The 21,150-nt window shown below is 47.7% G+C and overlaps 3 non-coding genes across 3 annotated transcripts; 2 read left to right on the top strand and 1 right to left on the bottom strand.

Annotated features, from left to right (window-relative positions):
- The first annotated feature begins 1,286 nt into the window (after window positions 1-1,286).
- trnak-cuu (transfer RNA lysine (anticodon CUU)) lies at window positions 1,287-1,359 on the top strand. Its single transcript has one exon. It is a non-coding gene; the product is annotated as a tRNA-Lys (tRNA).
- Window positions 1,360-13,530: 12,171 nt separating this feature from the next.
- trnav-cac (transfer RNA valine (anticodon CAC)) lies at window positions 13,531-13,603 on the bottom strand. Its single transcript has one exon. It is a non-coding gene; the product is annotated as a tRNA-Val (tRNA).
- Window positions 13,604-14,487: 884 nt separating this feature from the next.
- Window positions 14,488-14,562, top strand: trnak-uuu (transfer RNA lysine (anticodon UUU)). Its single transcript has one exon. It is a non-coding gene; the product is annotated as a tRNA-Lys (tRNA).
- The last annotated feature ends 6,588 nt before the right edge of the window (window positions 14,563-21,150 follow it).

Below are 21,150 nucleotides of genomic sequence, written 5' to 3'. Positions count from 1 at the left end.
ATTTGTTTGATTGTGCAAAAGAAGGTGAGGAGTTAATTAATGATGGTTTCCCGTGAAAGCAAAAGAAAAGTTTAAGAAGAAACCATACGGTGCCTGTCAGGTGAGCGCTGCTTGTGATACCTGGAGGGAATGGGCGGAGATTTTAAAGCCCCTTGTATTACAGAACCTTCATATAGACGAACATCTCCAGCTCACTGTGTAGGTCTCATGGTGCAACGGTAGTGTGTCTGACTCCAGATCCGAAGGTTTCGTGTTCAAATCACGTCGTGGTCACTTTGACTGAGTTGATGGTCCTTCAGCAACAGGTGATGTCTGTCTCTGTGTGTGTTCCTGGTAACAGCCCGGAGAACACAGAGTCTTGTGTTACGGAGCTGCTCGATGTGAACCTCGACATAACCACTGCATCGCTGTCCAAACCAGGTTTCCTGATGGTGTCGTGGTTAAGATTTAGCGCTCTCTCCGCCGCGGCTCGGGTTCGATTTAGGGTCAGGGAAATTGTACTTTTAATTCAAGACCTTATAAAAAAATAGTTCATCTATTTTAAACATCTTTATGCATCTCCTGTGTAAAAAAAAAGAAGCATTTAATTAAACATCATTAATTAATTCATAAAATTCTATTGTCATGTGATATATTTTGCTCTGAGCATATGAGGAACTTTTCTCCCGATCCAATTGGGTTTAATTCTGGTAACCTGGTGCTGAAAGTGGAGATGTTTCCGCAGTGTACCGCAAATCATAGACACCATCAGAGGCAGTCTCTCGGGATCGAGGAGGACTTGCTTCCATCCCAAAGTGAGTCCTTTGATGGCTGAACAGTCCGATATGAGAGCCACAGACCCTGTTACAGGTGGGACAGACATACGTCGAGGGAAGGGGTCGGTGGGACTGGTTTGCCGCGTGCTCCTTCCGCTGCCTGCGCTTGATCTCTTCATGATCCTTGCGTCGAGACTCAAAGAGCTCAACGCCGTCCCGCATGGACTTTCTCCACCTCGGGCAGTCTGCGGCCAGGGTCTCCCCGGTGTCAGTGGTGATGTCGAACTTTACCAGGGAGGCTTTGAGGGTGTCCTTGCAACGTTTCCGCTGTACTCCTTTGGCTCGTTTACCCTGAAGGAGCTCCGCATAAACACGTAAGGATTCGGGGCCGAAGTTGGCCATTCGGCCCCACGAGCCTGGTCCACCATTCAAGAAGACCCTGTAAGTTCTTCAACAGCAAGTTTAAACATCTGGGGCGGAGCCAACAGTCGCGTGGCTGCAATGAATGATAAAAAACTGCGCTGCACAGAAGCCCGGCTAGCTCAGTCGGTAGAGCATGAGACTCTTAATCTCAAGGTCGTGGGTTCAAGCCCCACGTTGGGCAATTGTATTTATTTTCATTTAATGTTGCTTTCATGGAAAACCTCTGACCGAAACGGCACAAAAAAAAATGTTCCTTTCAAAGTCATTAAACTCCGAAATTTCCACGCCCCGCGAATCTCCTGAATCAGATGCCTCTAGTTTTGCCGACTCAATCCATGTCCCTTTGCAATGTTGTGCTCCCACCCACACTCTGAAATGTGCCACGAACTTATCGAATCATGGAATGGTTACAGCACGGAAGGCCTTTCGGCCAATCGAGCCCGTGCCGACTCTCAGCGAGTCCCACTCCCCCGCCCTTTCCCCGTAGCCCTGCAATTGTTTTTCCTTCAGACCCTTATCCAACTCCCGTCTGAAAGATAAGATTGAGTCTGCCTCCACCGCCCTTTCAAGCCGTGCATTCCAGATCCTAACCACTCGCTGCTAAATGGCCAGCTCCTGTTCCTGTGTGTAAAGTCTGGGAAACACGAGGTCAATTCCTGCCAAACTCACAGCCTTCCTAAATATAGCACCGTCATTCTAATCTCGTAAAACCAGCTCCTGAAGTATCGGCCAGCTGTGTAGGTTAAAGCTCTGGTTATATACCTAAGATTACTTTAATTGTAGTGTAGTGGTTATCATGTTTGCCTCACACGTGAAAAGTACCCCGTTCGAGCTCGGGCAGAAACATTATTTTGGAGACTATTTTTGCTGTAAAATAAATTGAACAAAAGTCGCCCCAGGTTCCTTGTCGCATGAGCACTGAACATTTTAAACCAGTCTCCAACATACAGAGTGAGTAAAATAAGATAGGGGAGAAAACTTCATCAATGATTCAAAATCCTTAAATAATTAAAGTTCAGTTATTGAAGTTTCCACTGTCCCTCAGTAGCAATTCTACAAAACAACGCTGTCGGTAATGAATGGGGAATAAAACAAATAATCTTCATCCATTCCCATCCCCCGACACGCAGTTTATTTAGTTGCATGTCATTATTTTAAAGATTTTGAATGAAAGATTTACTTTCTGAATCCGGGCTCCCTCTGTGAGCACCGCACCACGAAACGAGCAGGAAACACATTAAAGAGTTTACCACAATTGCTGACATTTCTTAGCTTTTTTCTTGTGTTTTTACAGCTCTTCGTCCTTTTCAGCTCCTGACTGCGGATATTGCTGTGATTAAACCTGAACACAATGCAATGTCTGTCTCACTGTTTCCCCGGTGACAGGCAGAGATGCGCCTGCTGCCCTCATTTATTTCATGTGACAGGGCACAAAAGTTCAAAATCAACCTGCAGGTGGCCACACAAAGCACTGAACAGTCAGGATGGCCGAGCGGTCCAAGGTTCTGTGTTCAGGTCACTATCTTCTCTTGAGTTGCGGGCTCATGTCCCACTTCTGATATTATTTTTAAATCAAAAACAAATGTGCGATAAAATGGAACAAGAGCAGTCCGAGGTGCATTGTCACATGATGCAAGCTACCTCGGACCCGGATCAAAGCTCCCCGGACGCTGAGCACAGGCTCAGGAAAACCCCGGGTGAGAGGATATACCGGTCACGGGGCCTTCCAGTAACACTGAACAAGTGCCCGGTCTGAAACTTTCCAGCGTAATAACTTGTAACTGAAGCTTCCAACGGTCAGGTTGGCATAGCGGTCTAAGGTGCTGTGTTTAGGTCGCAGTCTCCTCTGGAAGTGTGGGATCAAATCCCACTCCTGGCATTCAGTGTTTTTAATTGCAAACTCATTTGTTTGGACACCACTCTGAAGTTCTTTGCGACATCCATCGAACTTCATAAAATGAACCCACTTCAATTGCAAACAATGATATCAAAGTTACTTCTCAAACCGGGAACCGATCCTGGGTGGCTATAGCGAAAGGAATGGTTTTGTGAAGAATTGAAATGTGCCCTCTAAATATCTCGCACTGCTCATTTAAAAGCACGGTTATAATTTGTTTCAGTGCAAAAGAAGGCAGGCTCGAAGGGCCAAATGCCCGATTCCTGCTCCTGTTTCTTGTGTTCTTATATAGAGCATAGAATAAATGATTAAATGATCAACTCTCCCTCAGTTCGCATTTCTTTCATTGTGCAAAAGAAGATTATGGGTTCATTAATGATGTTTTCCTGTGAAAGCACCATAAAAGTTTAAGGAAAATAATTCACCCAACATGGGGCTCTAACCCACGACCCGGAGATTAAGAGTGTAATACTCCACCGACTGAGCTAGCCGGGCCTGCTTAAGTTGCATCTTCCTGTCGCTGATTGCTGCCAGGCGCCTGTTGGCATCGCCCCGTGGGTTTATCTCGAGCTTCAAACCACGAAACCGGTTCTCCTGAATTTCAAGGCATGTACGGAGATCAATCTTCAAAAGCCGTGTCATTAACCACAGCTGGGCCGTAAATGTTCTGATCGCAAAGTGCTTTCAGTCCTTGTCAATATCTCTTGTCTATTTGCCGCTGTTTCCCGATTCTGTCGGTCTCTCTGGCTCTTTAATCTGTGTGTGGTCACCTGCAGGTTGATTCTCGATGAATGCCTGTGTTTGTGTCTTCAACAACAATAGAAAATGTTTCTTATATATTTCTTACATTCTCTCCAATGCCTTGATATCCTTCCCAAATTGTGGTGCTCAGAACTGTAAACAGTTCTCCAACTGAGGCCTAAACCGGGATTGAAAAGATATGGTATAACTTCCTCGCTGCTGTCCTCTATTTCACTACATTTCAAGCCAAGGGCCCTGTATTCTTTTTAAACAACCTAGCAACTTATCTACCCAGCTTCAAAGATTTCTGTGTGTAAATCACTCAATCCTTCTGCTTCCCTTTTAACACAATACCATTTCGTTTATGTTTTCCCATATCACCACCCTTTGTTTCCCAGACCTTGCACACAGCTACAGGAGGAAGCCCATTCAGCACCTTGAGCCTGTTACACAGGAACAGCAGGAGGCCCATTCAGCCCCTCGAGCCTGTTACATAGGAACAGGAGTAGGCCCATTCAGCCCCTCGAGCCTGTTGCACAGGAACAGGAGTAGGCCCATTCAGCCCCTTGAGCCTGTTACAGAGGAACAGGAGTAGGCCCATTCAGCCCCTCGAGCATGTTGCACAGGAACAGGAGGAGGCCCATTCAGCCCCTCGAGCCTAATACACAGGAACAGGAGGAGGCCCATTCAGCCCCTCGAGCCTGTTGCACAGGAACAGGAGACCCGTTCAGCCACTGCTCGACCCTCTAATTTCCAGTGGGTCCAGTTAAACCTTGGAATCCAGGTATCATTCTGGGAAACCGATACACAGTGCTCCCTCCAAAGACAATATAGCCTTCCTAAGGCAAGGTCAGTGAAAACTGAATCAAGGGACGGGTGTTACGAGATTTAATCTGATGGTTTCCAGCAGGCATTTGGTAAGGTCCTACACATCCTCATCGTCATCATCATAGTCGGGTCCTCGAACGAGCAAGGCTTAATTCCACATGGGTTCACAGGTGTTTCAATGAAGGATCCGATGTTCCAGTCCTGAACTCCAATCAAAGGGTGGAAGATGCCTGTGGGTGGAATGTTTTAACGTGGTGTGACCGTTGCACACCAGCCACCACACGGGATTGACAGAGCGAGGCTTTGTTCCAGTGGCAAGGGTTAACCAGGACGGCTGGAGACCTGCTCTGCTGCACGTCATCAAAACACAGGTCGCCGTTTGGTGCGTGTGCAGGAACATCGGCGGGACCCAGGTGCAGCGGAGGAGCGGGAAGATCAGTGTGGAGGAACGGTGAGAGATCGTGGTGGAGGAGCGGTGAGAGATCGTGGTGGAGGAGCGGTGATAGGTCGTGGTGGAAGAACTGTGAGAGATCGTGGTGGAGGAACTGTGAGAGATCGTGGCGGAGGAACGGTGAGAGATCGTGGTGCAGGAACGGTGAGAGATCGTGGTGGAGGAACGGTGAGAGATCGTGGTGGAGGAACGGTGAGAGATCGTGGTGGAGGAACGGTGAGAGATCGTGGCGGAGGTGCGGCGAAGGTAAAACACAAGGGATGATGGCAGAAATCAAAGTTGAGGCAACGGATGTGTTGTGTATCTGTAAAGCATGCACTCCCATGTTCCGCCACCACGGAGCTCATCCCCTGAAGTCCCAAGGGATCCCAGCACTACTTGGGAGCACTAGATATAAGCCGGCCCCTAAGGCCAGTTCCTCACTCTGGAGTGTCTTATGAAAGAGTGAGGTCACTGTTACTTTAACCTCCCATGTGCAGCATCATCTGTGTTAGGAACACAATAAATGGCGACGAGTATATGAATCCAACACAAACTTGCAGCAAACTGTGGGCATCCTGGAGAAGTTCTCGGAAGGTGAGGACTGGGAAGTCTATGTCGAATGGTTAAACCAGTACTTTGTAGCCAACGAGCTGGACGGAGAAGGAAGTACTGCAAAAAGGAGAGTTGTCCTCCTCACAGTCTGTGGGGCTCAGATATACAGTCTCGTGAAGAATATTCTGGCTCCGGTGAAACCCACAGATAAATCGTATGAGGAGCTGTGTACACTGGTTCGGGAGCATCTTAACCCAAGGGAGAGCGTGCTATGGCGAGGTATCGTTTCTACACGTGCCAGCGATCTGAAGGTCAGGAAGTGGCGAGTTACATCGCCGAGCTAAGGCGACTTGCAGGATAATGTGACTTTGATCACGAACTGGAGCAAATCCTAAGAAAACCTTTGGCTGTAGAGACACCGACCCTCAGTAAAGCCATTGCGATAACACAGGTATTTATGTCCACCAGTGGTAACACCAAACAAATCTCTCAGCACACAAGTGCGAGCAATGTTCATAAATTAACTGGAACTGTGTTTGTGAGCAGAAATGTACAGGGCAGAACCCACGAGTCTGCAACTGCCAGCAGGCCTCAGGTGACCCAGATGACTCAGGGTCCCCAACAAAGGTTGAGTGCAAGGCAATTCACAAATTGTTGGCGTTGTGCAGGCTTCCATTCAGTCTATTCATTCCGCTTCAGAGGGTATGCTTGCAAGAACTGTGGAACAATGGGGCATCTCCAACGAGCTTGCGAATGAGCTGCAAGCTCTGCAAAAGCTGCTAAACACCATGTGGCAGAGGAAGATCGGTCCATGGTGGATCAAAGCAATTTCGAGCATCAGAGAAAGGAGGCAGATGCTGAAGTACACGGGGTGCACACATTTTCGACGAAATGTCCATCTATAATGCTAAATGTAAAATTGAATGGCTTCGCCCTAACCATGGAACTGGACACTGGCGCCAGCCAATCCATCGTGAGTAAAAAGATGTTTGAGAGACTGTGGTGCAACAAGGCATTCAGACCAGCCCGAAGCCCCATCCACACGAAACTGAGAATGTACACCAAAGAGCGTATCACTGTCCTGGGCAGCGCCATGGTCAAGGTCACCTACGAGGGCACGGTGCACGAACTGCCACTCTGGATTTTCACGGGCGATGGCCCCACACTGCTTGGAAGGAGCTGGCGGGGAAAATCCGCTGGAACTGGGACACCATCCGAAGGCTATCAAATGTCGATGAGGCCTTATGTACCCAGGTTCTGAACAAATTTCCTTCCCTTTCTGAGCCAGGCATTGGAAACTCTTGCGGGGCGAAGGTGCGGATCCACTTGGTCCCAGAGGCACGACCCATTCACCACAAGGCGCGAGCGGTACCTCACATGATGAGGAGAGAGGGGAAATCGAGCTGGACAGGCTGCAACACGAGGGCATCATCTCCCCAGTGGAATTCAGCGAGTGGGCCAGCCCGATTGTTCCAGTACTCAATAGTGATGGCACGGTCAGGGTTTGCGGCGATTATAAAGTAACTATTAATCGTTTCTCGTTACAGGACCAATACCCACTACCAAAGACAGACGACCTATTTGGCGCGCTGGCAGGAGGCAAGGCGTTCACCAAGCTTGACCTGACTTCGGCCTACATTACGCAGGAGCTGGAGGAGTCTTTGAAGGGCCTCACCTGCATCAACACGCACAAGGGACTGTTCAGCGACAACAGATGCCCGTTTGGAATACAGTCGGCTGCAGCGATTTTCCAGAGAAACATGGAGAGCCTACTCAAGTCGGTACCACACACGGTGGTCTTTCAGGGTGACTTATTGGTTATGGGTCTGGACACCGCCGAACACGTACAAAACCTAGAGGAGGTCCTCCAGCGACTGGATCGCGTAGGGCTGCGGCTGAAGAGGTCGAAATGCGTCTCCATGGCAACAGAGTGGGGATTTTGGGGAGAAAGATCACGGCCGACGGCATTCGGCCCACAGACGCCAATAAAGAGGCTATCATGAACGCGCCCAGGCCACAGAACGTCACGGAGCTGCGGTCGTTCCTTGGACTCCTCAACTATTTTAGTAACTTCCTACCGGGGTTAAGAACCTTTTAGAGCCCCTACATGTGTTATTGCACAAAGGTGAGAACTGGGTATGGGGAAAAAAAACAAGTATTTGCTTTTGACAAAGCCAGCATCCTTTTCTGCTCCATCAAGCTGCTTGTATTGTATAACCCGTGTAAAAGACTTGTGCAAGCATGTGACGTGTCGTCGTACAGATTCGGGTGTGTATTACAACAAGCTAACATTGCGGGGGAGTTGCAACCTGTCGCCTATGTTTCCAGGAGCTTGTCTCAGGCCGAGAGGGCCTACAGCATGATTGAGAAAGAGGCATTAGCGTGTGTGTTCGGGGTAAAGAAAATGCATCAGATTCTGTTTGGCCTCAAATTTGAGCTGGAAACCGATCAGCTGCCCCTCGCATCTCTGTTCGCTGAAAACAAGGGGATAAATACTAATGCCTCAGCCCGCATACAAAGGTGGGCACTCACGTTCTCAACGTATAACTAGACAATCCACCACAGGCCAGGCACTGAGAATGGTGCGGATGCTCTGTCGGCTACCATTGCCCACCACAGGGGTGGAAATGTCGCAGCCTGCAAACGTTTTGATTGGTGCGCAGCCCGCTGACTTGTTGATGGTCATGGAAGCGTTTGAAAATGATAAATCACCTGTTACGGCCCGCCAGATTACGACTTGGACCAGCCAAGATCCTCTGCTTATTGCATGGGAGCTGGACCAGCATCCCCGTTGAAATACAAGAGCAAATCAAGCCGTTCCAGCGGCGAAAGGACGAGCTGTCCAGTCAGGCAGACTGCCTGTTGTGGGGTAACCGCGTAGTGCTAACAAAAAAGGGCAGGGAGACGTTCATCTCGGATCTCCACAGCACACACCCGGGTATAGTAATGATCAAAGCAATTGCGAGATACCACATGTGGTGGTCCGGTATCGATTCTGACTTAGATTCCTGTGTACGGCAATGCAGTGTATGTGCTCAGTTGAGCAACGCGTCCAGAGAGGCACCATCAAGTTTGTGGTCCTGGCCCTCCAGACCAGGGTCGAGGATCCATGTTAACTATGCAGGCCCATTTCTTGGTAAAATTTTCTGCTGGTGGTGGATGCTTTTTCAAAATGGATTGAATGTGAAATAATGTCGGAAGCACCGCCACCACCAACATTGAAAGCTTGAGGGCCATATTTGCCACCCACGGCCTGCCTGACATACGGTCAGTGCCAAATTTAAAGAATTCATGACCCGCAATGGGATCAAACATATCACCTCGACCCCGTTTAAACCAGCCTCCAATGGGCAGGCAGAGCGGGCAGCACAAACAATCAAACAGAGCCTCAAACGAGTCACAGAAGGCTCACTTTTAACCCGCCTGTCCCGAGTACTGCTCAGCTACAGCACGAGACCCCACTCGCTCACAGGGGTGCCCCCGGCTGAGCTACTCATGAAAAGGACACTTAAAAGCAGACTCTTGCTGGTCCACCCCAACCTGCATGATCAGATAGAGAGCAGGCGTCAGCAACAAAATGTAAATGATGGTCGCGCCACTGTGTCACGGGAAATTGATCTGAATGACCCTGTGTATGTGCTAAACTATGGACATGGTCCCAAGTGGATCGCGGGCAAGGTGATAGCTAAAGAAGGGAGTAGGGTGTTTGTCGTCAAACTAGACAATGGACAAATTTGCAGAAAGCACCTGGACCAAACGAGGCTGCAGTTCACAGGCTGCCCAGAACAACCCACAGCAGACATCACCTCTTTCGAACCCGCAACACACACCCAAAAGATCAACGACACCACCACGGACCAGGAAATCGAACCCATCACACCCAACAGCCCAGCAAGGCCAGACTCACCCAGTTTCCCTGCAGGGCCAACAACACGCCAGCCTAGCGAGGGCACAGCCAATACACAAGAACAGACATTTGTACCGAGGCAGTCCACCAGGGAAAGAAAGGTTCCCGACCACCTCACCTTGTAAAAAGTTTTCACTTTGACTTTGGCGGGGGAGTGATGTTGTGTCTCTGTAAAGCATGCACTCCCATGTTCCACCACCAGGGAGCGCATCCCCTGAAGTTCCAAGGGATCCCAAGAGACTGTTGGATGCTCTAGTTTCAAGTCATTACACTGGAAAGTTTCAGACCGGGCACTTGTTCAGTGTTGCTGGAAGGCCCAGTGACCGGGATATCCTCTACCCGGGGTTTTCCTGCGCCTGTGCTCGGTGTACGGGGAGCTTTGGTCCGGGTCCGAGATAGCTTGCATCATGTGACAATGTACCCCGGACTTCTCTTGTTCCATTTTATCGTCCACAAGTTTTCATTTCAAAAATGTTTCCGCCAACAGGCGCTCAATCCCTCTCCCTGCAAAACGTTCCTTTCACAAACATTTCTCTGACCGGAACTGCACCAAACAACAATGTTCCTTTCAAATTCATTAAAGTCCCCAATTTACACGTCCGCAATTTTAAGGACAATGACTGAAAGCGCATTGCGATCAGAAAATTGCCGGAGCCCCTGTTGTTAATGACAGAGCTTTTGATGGTTGATCTCCGTACACACCTTGGAATTCAGGAGAACCTGTTTCGTGGTTTGAAGTTCGAGATAAACCCACGCGGCGGAGCCAACAGGCGCCTGGCAACAATCAGCGACAGGAAGATGCAACTTAAGCAGGCCCGGCAATCAACGGCATTACCATCGCCGAATCCCCCGCCATCAACAGCCTAGGATCAGCATTGACCACTAACTGAAGTGGATTGACAGGAGTGATGTTGAGAAGCCCGGCTAGCTCAGTCGATAGAACATGAGGTTGTTAATCTCTAGGTCATGGGTTCGAGCCCCACGTCGGGTGAAATATTTTCCTTAAACTTTTATGTTGCTTTCAAGGGAATTAATCTTCTTTTGCACAATGAAAGAAGTGCGAACAGTTTTGGTCTCCATATTTAAGGAGGAATATACTTACATTGTAGGCAGTTCAGACAAGGTTCACGAGGATGCAGGAAGAATGTTCCCGATGACAAGTTGACAAAAATAATTCAAGTCTGTAAGATACCCAATCATTATTTCAATCATTAATCCACCCACAACATTTGAGATACCACAAGGATCCACAGCTTTGCCAAGCCCAGCAAGCTCAATTGGTCAAACATAAAACTCTTAATCTCAAGGTTGGGGTTTTGAGCCCCACGTTGGGTAAATATATTTTGTTGCAAGCCAGTAATGACATGGACTCTTTCACTAATCCACCCCAACTTACAGTAAAACAGTCCCGCATAAAGAATGAGGAATTGTGGGTGACTGCATGGTGATCAGCAGAGAACTTCCTCCTCTCCGATTCCACTAAGGCTCAGCCTCCCACGATCTCCACTCGACAGTACAGGCTGCTGTCCAGATCGATTATACAGAGGCTTGGAATACAAGAGCAGGGAGGTTATTCTTGAACTGTTAGGCCACAGCTAGAGTACTGCATGCAGTTCTGGTCACCACATTACAGCAAGGACGTGATTGCACTGGAGAGGGGACAGAGGAGGTTTTTGAGGATGTTGCCGGGACTGGAGAATTTTAGCTCTGAGCAGAGATTGGAAAGGCTGGGTTTGTTTTCCTTGGAACAGAGAATGCTGAGGGGAGACCTGATTGAGCTGTATAACATTATGAAGGGCCTGGATAGAGTGGACAGGAAGGACCTGTTTCCCTTAGAAAAAGGATCAACAACCAGGGGCACAAATTTAAAGTAATTGGTCGAAGGTTTAGAGGGGATTCGAGGGGAAATTACTGGAACTCACTGCCTGAAAGGGTGATAGAGGCAGAAACACTCAGCACATTTAAAAAGTACTTGGATGTGCACCTAAAGTGCCGTAACCTACAGGGCTACGGACCGAGAGCTGGAAAGTGGGACTGGGCTGGGGAGCTGTTTGTCGGCTGGCACGGACACGATGGGCCGAATGGCCTCCTTCCGTGCTGTAAATTTCTCTGATTCCATGATGAGCAATTAACATTTTAAACCAGTCTCCTAAAACACAGAGTGAGTAAAGTCAGATAGGGGATAAAAATTCCCAAGGGACACATAGGTTAAGATAAAGGAAAAAGGGAAGCTGAGGACAGATAGCGAGAACTCGACACTGCAGAAACTCGAGAGGAGTATAAAAAGAGCAGGGGTGCAGGATCAGAACAGCCACGATATTATTGGATGGTGGAGCAGGCTCGGGGGTCCGAATGGCCAACTCCTGCTCCTTGTGTACTTATGTTAATTGTACGCAATTTACTTGAGGTGTCTAATTCAGAATGTTCATTGTAACATGTAATGAACATGTAACAGTGTAATATCTTCAAGTTTGCAGATGACACTAAACTGGGTGGCGGTGTGAGCTGTGAGTGGGACGCTAAGAGGCTGCAGGGTGACTTGGACAGGTTAGGCGAGTGGGCAAATGCATGGCAGATGTAGTATACTGTGGATAAATGTGAGGTTTTCCACTTTGGGGGCAAAAACACGAGGGCAGAATATTATCTGAATGGCGGCAGATTTGGAAAAGGGGCGGTGCAACGAGAGCTGGGTGTCATGGTTCATCAGTCATTGAAAGTTGGCATGCAGGTACAGCAGGCGATGAAGAATGCAAAAGTATGTTGGCATTCATAGCGAGGGGATTTGAGTATAGGAGCAGGGATGTTTTACTGCAGTTGTACAGGGCCTTGGTGAGGCCCTACCTGGAATATTGTGTTCAGTTTTGGACTCCTAATCTGAGAAAGGACGTTCTTGCTATTGAGGAAGTGCAACGAAGGTTCACCAGACTGATTCCCGGGATGGCAGGACTGACATAAGAGGAGAGACAGGATCAACTGGGCCTGTATTCACTGGAGTTGAGAAGGATGAGAGGGGATCTCATAGAAACATTTAAAATTTGGACGGGCCGGGACAGGTTAACTGCAGGAAGAATGTTTCGATGTTGGGGAAGTCCAGAACCAGGGGACACAGTCGAAGGATAAGGGGCAAGCCGGACTGACATATGAGGAGAGACTGGATCAACTGGGCCTTCATCCATTGTAATTTAGAAGGATGAGCGGGGATCTCATAGAAACATTTAAAATTCTGATGGGAATGGTTAGTGCCAACTTTAGCTCAGCCGTTACTTCGTAAATCTAACTTTGTGAAAAGTTTGAATTTGTCTTAATGTAGTCGCTGCCTGGTGTTTTTGTTGTCATTTTCAATCTCCTTCTTTCACACTGAAACAAATGGTAACCTTATTTGTAAATTAGGAATGCAAGATTTTTAGAGAGCATATTGAAATGCTTCACAAAAACATTCTGATCACGACAGCTACCGGGGTTCGATTCCCAGTTGGTGAAGTAATTTTGCTCGCACCGTTTTTAATTAAAGTGAAGTAATTTAATTAAATTACACAGAGGACCCAAAGCACTTCAGAGTGGTGTCAAAACAAATGAGTTGGAAATTAGCAATAAGGAATGTCAGAAGTTGGATTTGAGTTTCTTGGATGGAGTATAAATAACCATCTGTGCACTGGAACGAGGAAGGGTGAATAATGAATAAGTTGATTCCGGGTTTGAAATGCGGCTTATATCTGCTGGTATTAACCGATAGCATTGTTTAGCAGAATGAAAGAAATGCTAACATGATCACTGAGGGACAGTCGAAACTTCAACAACTTAATTTTAATAATTTGTGAAACTTGAATCATTGAGGAAGTTTTATTACCTTTCTGATTTTACACATTCTCTATTTTAGGAGACTGGTTTTAAATGTTCATTGCACATCATGGAATTAGAGAAGTTTACAGCACGGAAGGAGGCCATTGCCACATGAACAATGAACATTTAAAACCAGCTTTTGTTTCAGAAATAATGTTTCCGCCCGGGCTTGAACCGGGGACCGTTCGCGTGTGAAGCGAATGTGATAACCGCTACACTACAGAAACTGATGCCTAATTCTGTGCCCAGAGAGAAGTGTTCAGCAACAAGCTGAAATATTCAATCCCTCTCTCTGCAAAAAGTTCCTTTCACAACATCTCTCTGACCGGAAGTGCACCAAACAAAAATATTCCTTTCAAGTGAGCAAATTATTTGCGTTTAACTTTTATTTTGCTTTCATGATATAACATCGTTAATGAATCGATAATCTTCTTTTGTACAATGAAAGAAATGCTAACTGACGGAAAGTCAGTTGGTCAATAATTGGTTCTGTGCTCGACATGTTGGTAATGTATCGAAGATGATCCAAAGATCGGTGGGAAAGCAAGTTGTGAGGAGGACACAAACAATCTGCAAAGCGATATCGATAGGCTCAATGGCTGGGCAGTAATTTTTCAGATGGAGTATAATGTGGGAAATATGAGGTTATCCACTGCGGTAGGGATACCAGTCAGGCCATCCTGACTATTCAGTGCTGTGTGTAGCCACCTGCAGGTTGATTTTGAATTTTTGTGTCCTGTCACATGAAATAAATGAGGACAGCAGGCGTATCTCTGCCTGACACCGGGGAAACAGTGAGACAGACTTGGAGCAAGGGTCTGGTTATTGTCAAACAGCAAAGGAAATACTAATTCTGGAAAAAAAATGTCTGAAAGAATAGTGACCCCGACTTGAACACACAACCTTCGGATCTGGAGTCAGACACACTACCGTTGCGCCACGAGGCCTACACAGTGTAGTCGAGATTTTCGTCGAAATGAAGGTTCTGCAATACAAGGGGCTTGGAAATTCGGAGAACCAGTTTCGAGGTTTGAAGTTCGAGATAATCCCATGGCGCGGAGCCAACAGGCCCCTGGCAGCCATCAGCGACAGGAAGATACAACGTAAGCAGTCCTGGCTAGCTCAGTCGGTAGAGTATGAGACTTTTAATTTCAAGGTTGTGAGTTCAAGCCCCACGTTGGCCGATTTATTGTCCTTAAATTTTTATGTTGCTTTCACAGGAAAACATCATTAATTAACCCATAAATTATTTTGCACAATGAAAGAAATGCGAACTGAGGGAGAGTTGATCATTTAATCATTTGATCTGTGCACTGTATCAGAACACATGAACCAGGAGCAGGAGTCGGCAATTTGGCCCTTCGAGCCTGCCTTCTTTTGCACTGAAACAAATTGTCACCGTGTTTTTAAATGAGCAGTGCGAGATATTTAGAGGGCACCTTTCAATGCTTCACAAATCCATTCCTTTCGTTACAGCCACCCGGGATTGATTCCCGGCTTGGGAAGTAACTTTGATATCGCTGTTTGAAATTGAAGTGAGGTCATTTTATTAAGTTCGATGGAAGTCCCAAAGCACTTCAGAGTGGTGTCCAAACAAATGAGTTTTATAATTAAAAACACTGAATGTCAGTAGTGGGATTTGAACCTGCTTTCAGAGGAGACCGCTCGTCCACCTTGACAGTTGGATGCTTCAGTTGCAAGTTATAACACTGGAAAGTTTCAGACCGGTCACTTGTTCAGTGTTGCTGGAAGGCCCAGTGACCGGGATATCCTCTCCCCCGGGGTTTTCCTGAGCCTGTGCTCGGTGTACGGGGACCATTGGCACGGGTCCGAGGTAGCTTACATGTGTAGGCTGCTTGCTGGCTTGAGGTGGTCTCTTACCAGTGTGCTCAATTCTTCAAACGACTTGCTTGCTTGTTTCTCGGGTGCCAGCAGGTCCTTCATTAAAGCCTATGTTTTCGAGCCACAGCTAGTGAAGAGATGGACTCTTCTCTTGTCTGCCTTATTGTCGCCTAACCAGTCTTTGTTTACAAAGCTTTGCTGGAGCCTTTCTATAAAGTCCTCCCAATTATCTCCAGCATTGTATTTTTCACCTGAGCCGTTGGTCGCCATTCTGTGGATTCTGTAATCCCATAACTCGTCGCCACTGTAAAGTCCTGACCCTGTAGTACAGACTCACACGAGGCACATACTGAAGTCAAGGTCACTCAGAACCTGCACCTTTATTACGCAGCTCTCGAATGCCACACTTGCCTGCGACCTGTCCTTATATACCTGTCTGGGAAAGGTATCCAGTGTCTCCTGCAAATACACACCTTGTGGTAAGGCAAGCTTGTGGTTACAGGTCATCTCTGGTTACAGTCATGTATGGCATGGTAAGGTACAGTTATGTACAGTAGTGTGAGATACATGACAGTACTGGTATTCATGGTGATTACAGCAATTATTAATCGTCTCACAGACCTCAATTATTTTTATGTGATGAATTGATCGAGGATTGAAACCAGGTTGGTGCGCCAGATCTTAAACCCTCGACCACCAGGGAACAGTTACGATACATGTCGATATATTTGTATATATTCATATATGAACTTGAAAATCAACGGCTACCTACCTAGACCTCATGGTGCAACGGTAGTGTGTCTAACTTTGTGTCAGAGAAATTGTTCCACAGTGACACCCATTTCATCTTTTGTTCCCTTTTAAACACTAGAAACTGAGACAGGGGAATAAATAGGGAAGCCAAAGCACAGGGATATTGACAAGAGGAAGAGAGAAGGGGAAAAATACTGTCCCCTCTAGAACTAATGCAGAAACCCCTCTGCAGCGCCCGGGGTGACCACCCGCAGCCTGGATACACTAATGTCCCAACAGCTCATTGACTGTCGGAGTGGGACCGTGCGGTGCTTCAGAAGACAGTTCGAAAAAGCAAAGTCACTGATTCCGTCTCATGTGCACCTCCGATCAAGAACAGCAACACACTAAAAATGCTTCAATAATGGTTACAACTTATCTTCATATTTGTTAAACAGTTGGCTCGTTGGTCTAGGGATATGATTCTTGCTTCAGGGTTGATACTTGAATTTTGCGAGAGGTCCCGGGTTCAAATCCTGGACGAGCCCTCAGTTTCGCCAAGAATTTTGAAATTGCATCGAACTTTTGCAAAGAAGGACTTGCATTTCTATAACACCTTTCAGGAACTCATGACGCCCCAAAGCGCTTTCCAGCCGTTGAGTTATGTTTGAAGTGTTGTCGTGTGGGGAAAGATGTGCCCAAATCACCCCACACGAACCGCAACTCTTTGCGAAGGAGTTCGGTGCAAATAATCAGGTGCCTCAGGGACTTGGACTTTCTATGAATGAGTTCTGCTTGTACCTGCGTTCAAGCTTGAAACAGTAACTGGGTTTCCATCTCACGGGAGCAGCGTGTCTCGGTTAGTGAGTCGGTGACCAGATTGATGTGCGCCGCTTTCAATCTTTGAAATTTCACCAAACAAAGAAACGGTGAATCCAACTGTCCCTGTAAGCGACGGATTGAAGGGGTCGTTGCTCCAAACAGAGCTGGAACAGGCACAGTGCAGTAATAGGGTCCGCAACATTAAATGTCAGAGTTATTAAGCAGACAATAATTAAACATACACCTAACAACAGTACTTACACCCAAACCTTGCGAATGTTAGCCGAAGAACTCCAACACGTTACAGTTCCCAGGTCGGTGTACAAATTGATCAAACATTAATCGGATCCGAAACTATCTGTTCCAAAATCCACATTTTATATCTTTTCCTTACCCCTGCTATGTGACAATTGAAACTTTTAATAGTATTACCTAACACAACTGCCCAACTTCTGATGGAAGGTCATTAACCTGAAACGTTAACTCTGTTTCTCTCTCCACAGATGCTGCCTGGCCTGCTCAGTGCCTCCAGCATTTACTCTTTAATTCACCAAACTTATAATCAGAGTATCACTTCCCTTGTCATCTAACTACACTCCTTCCTGATATGTAGCCTTGTCCTACAAACAGGCTCCTTTCGCACGATATAGGCATTCATTGGAATTATAACTTCTTAACGATAACAATTATGTGATGTATGTAACTCTGTAATACTTGCCACCAGAGGGCGCGACTGTTGGAATCCGAATGGTCACCTGCCCACACAGGGCCAGTATAAAAGGTAGGCTGCCATGATGTTCAGGCACTCTGGAGTTGTAACAAAGAAGAATAAGGTCACACTAAGTTTAGGTTACAGTACTCAGCCTCGGGGAGTTCTTCTATACACAACAATTGGCGATGAGTAACAGAATACGAAACTTCACGCAACCATGGCTGCTGTTGGAATATTAGAGAGATCCGTAGAGGGTGATGATTGTGAAGCCTTCGTCGAGCAGCTCGACCAGTACTTTGTGGCCAACGAGCTGGAAGGAGACACTAACATGGCCAAGCACAGGGCGGTTCACCTCACCGTCTGTGGGCCTAAAATATACAGCCGCATCAAGAATTTGCTCACACCGACAAATCCAACGGAGAAGGAATATTCAGAGTTGTGCACACTGGTTTGCGACTTCCTCAAGCCGAAGGAGAGTATCCTCATGGTCAGATGTCGTTTTTACACGCACCATCGCTCCGGGGACCAGGACCTGGCGGATTATGTCACCGACCTGAGACACCTAACGGGACCTTGCGATTTTGCAGCTGCGTTGGGGCAAATGCTGTGGGACTTTTCCGTGCTGGGCATCAGCCACGAGGTCATTCTTCGAAAGCTGCTGGCTGCTGAAACCCGAGACCTGAGCAGGGCCATCGCGATCGCCCAGGCATACATGGCCACGGACGAAAACACCAAACCGATACCTTCTCAACAACGAAGCTCACCCGCAAGTACTGTGCATAAAATGATGTCGCTAGCAGGCCGAACTGCATATGGCAGGTCTTATACGTCTGTGGCTGCAAGACCTGTGATGACTCAGAGTGCGCCATCGGGGGTGAATGTAAATCTATTAGCACCGTGTTGGTGCTGCGGGGGTAATCATCGTGCCCATCCATGTCGATTCAAGCACTATGTGTGCAAAGGCTGCACAACGATGGGCACCTCCTGTGAATGTGCAAACGTGCTGTGACAAACCACGTGGCAGAGGATGATCGATCCGGCATAGATCACGCAGCACAAGCAACTCAACCCGAGGAACAAAGACTCCCAGGTGCCGGTAGGGATGTTACATTTTATTAGGGAGGCTTTGAGTGTGTGCCCGATACGTTTCCTCTGCCTGTAAAATCCAGACCCTTGCAGTACAGACATGCACGAGGCACATGATGAAGTCAAGGTCACTCTGGACCTGCACCTTTATTTCACAGCTCTCAAGTGCCACACTTGCCTGAGACCTGCCTTTAAATACCTGTGTGGAACAGATATGCAGTGTCTCCTGCAAGTGCACCCTGGTGGTAAAGTACGCTTTAGTTACAGGTCATATCTAGTTACAGTAATGTATAGCATGGTAAGGTACAGTTATATACAGTAGTGTGAGATACATGACATAACCCTCCCCCAAGGTCTTATTGTCTTTATAGGTTCAGTCTCTCAGGTGGTCTACGCTCTCGCGTGGAGCGTCTTAGTTGTGGTTTAGTTGTTTGCCTTGGTGCCTGTTTTTCTTTCGGGTGTGATTGCTGGTATCTCGCCTGGGCTGTCTGTTGAGACAGCCCTTTTCTCAGGTTGTTCCCTCTGTCTGTCCACCAGGTGTGGTGTGAGTTCCAATTTGTAGTCTGCCTCTGGTTCTGCAGTGTTATCAGTGAATCTACTTTTTACTTGGTCTACATGCCTCCGGCAGGTTTGGCCATTGTCCATTTGTACCACAGTAGCCTGTTTACTTCCTTATCTGTTACTGTCCCTGCAAACCATTTGGGACCCCGGCCATAGTACAGCACAAACACTTTGTCCTCTATCTCATTCCACCTCCCCCTCGAATTTCGGTCATGGTACTCAGTTAGCTTCCGGCGCTTTGCCTCAACAATTTCATGCATGTCTGGAAGGATTAAAGGGAGTCTCGACTTTAAGGTTCGTTTCATCAATAGTTGCGCGGGGGGAACCCCAGTCAACGAATGCGGACGAGGTCTGTATGTCAGCAGCAGTCGCGGCTCTGCAGCGTGGGACCTTGAATTTTTAGCATTCTTGTTTCACGATTTGTACTGCTCGTTCCGCCTGGCCATTGGAGGCCGGCTTGAACGGGGCCGTATGAACGTGATTTATGCCGTGGTCAACTTTGAAATCTTGAAATTCTGCGCTGGTGAAGCACGGACCATCATCACTGAGCAATATGTCAGTGATTCCATGCGTTGCAAACATGGTTCTAAGGCTCTCCACAGTGGTGGAGGTGGTGCTCGAGTTTAAAATGCTGCATTCGATCCACTTTGAAAATGCATCGACGACTACGAGGAACATTTGCCCATGAATGCGCCCGCATAGTCTACATGCACCAGCGACCACGGTTTGCTGTGCGAGGGCCAGGGGCTTAGGGGGCTTCCTTGGTGTATTAATGCGTTGGGCACAAAAGGTGCACCGCCAGACGCAGAGCTCCAACTCCGCGTCAATGCCAGGCCACCAGACGTGGGATCTGGCTATGGCCTTCATCAGGACGATCCCTGGGTGCTCGCGGTGGAGCTTCCAGACAAACGCCTCTCCACCTCGCAAGGGCATAACTACTCAGCTGCCCCACATCAGGCAGTCTGCCTGTAGTGATAGTTCATGCATGCGCCTCTGGAAAGGTTTGATCTCCTCGGAGCAGGCATCACGAGTCTCTGCCCAGTCAACAGTTAAAACACATCTTTGGACGAAGGATAACGTGGGGTCGCTGGTCGTCCAAGCTCTGATTTGGCGAGCCTTCAAGGGTGAACCTGTGGATTCAAAGGCATTGATTGCCATGACCATCTCACAGTCCTGTTCGTCGGACCCTTCCGTGGTCGCCAGGGATAGCCTGCTAAGCGCGTCGGCACAGTTGTCTGTGCCTGGTCTGTGCCTTATTGTATAGTCGTAAGACGCTAGCATGAGTGCACACCGCTGAATGCGCGCCGAGGCATTGGCGTTTATTGCCTTGCACTTGGATAGCAGGAACGTGAGGGGTTTGTGGTCAGTTTCTCACGCGAACTTGGCCCCGGAAAGATATTGGTGCATCTTTTTGACACCGTACACGCACACGAGCGTCTCCTACTCAACAATACAGTACCCGAGCTCCGCCCGCGAAAGTGACCTTTGAGGCGTAAGCTATGGGTTGTAATTTACCCTCATCATTGACATGTTGTAAAACGCACCCGACCCCATACGCTGACGCATCACATGTGAGAACTAGCTTTTTACCTGGAGCAAAGAAAACCAAAACACTGTTGGAACATAGAAGGTTGCATGTCTTATTGAAGGCGCGTTCCTGGGTGTCCCCCCAAAACCAATCGCACCCCTTCCTGAGTAGCACATGGAAAGGCTCCAGCAGCGTGCTTAAGTTCTGCATAAAGTTTCCAAAGTAATTGAGTAGACCGAGAAAGGCGCACAGTTCTGAGACATTCCAGGGATTGGGTGCCAGGCGAATTGCTTCTGTTTTGGATTCTGTTGGGAAGATTCCATCAGCGGCAATCCTTCTGCCCAAAAATTCAACCTCGGGCGCGAGAAACAGAGACTTGGATTTCTTAACTCTTAGGCCTACCCGATCCAATCGACTTAGTACTTCCTCCAAATTGCAGAGATGGGAGTCGGTGTCCCTGCCCGTGATAAGTATGTTGTCTTGAAATACAA

The sequence above is a fragment of the Pristiophorus japonicus genome, chromosome 25, assembly GCF_044704955.1.
Source record: "Pristiophorus japonicus isolate sPriJap1 chromosome 25, sPriJap1.hap1, whole genome shotgun sequence".
Classification (NCBI taxonomy): domain Eukaryota; kingdom Metazoa; phylum Chordata; class Chondrichthyes; family Pristiophoridae; genus Pristiophorus; species Pristiophorus japonicus.
The sequence above is the reverse complement of the archived record's forward strand: the minus strand, read 5'-3'. Positions and strand labels throughout refer to the sequence as shown.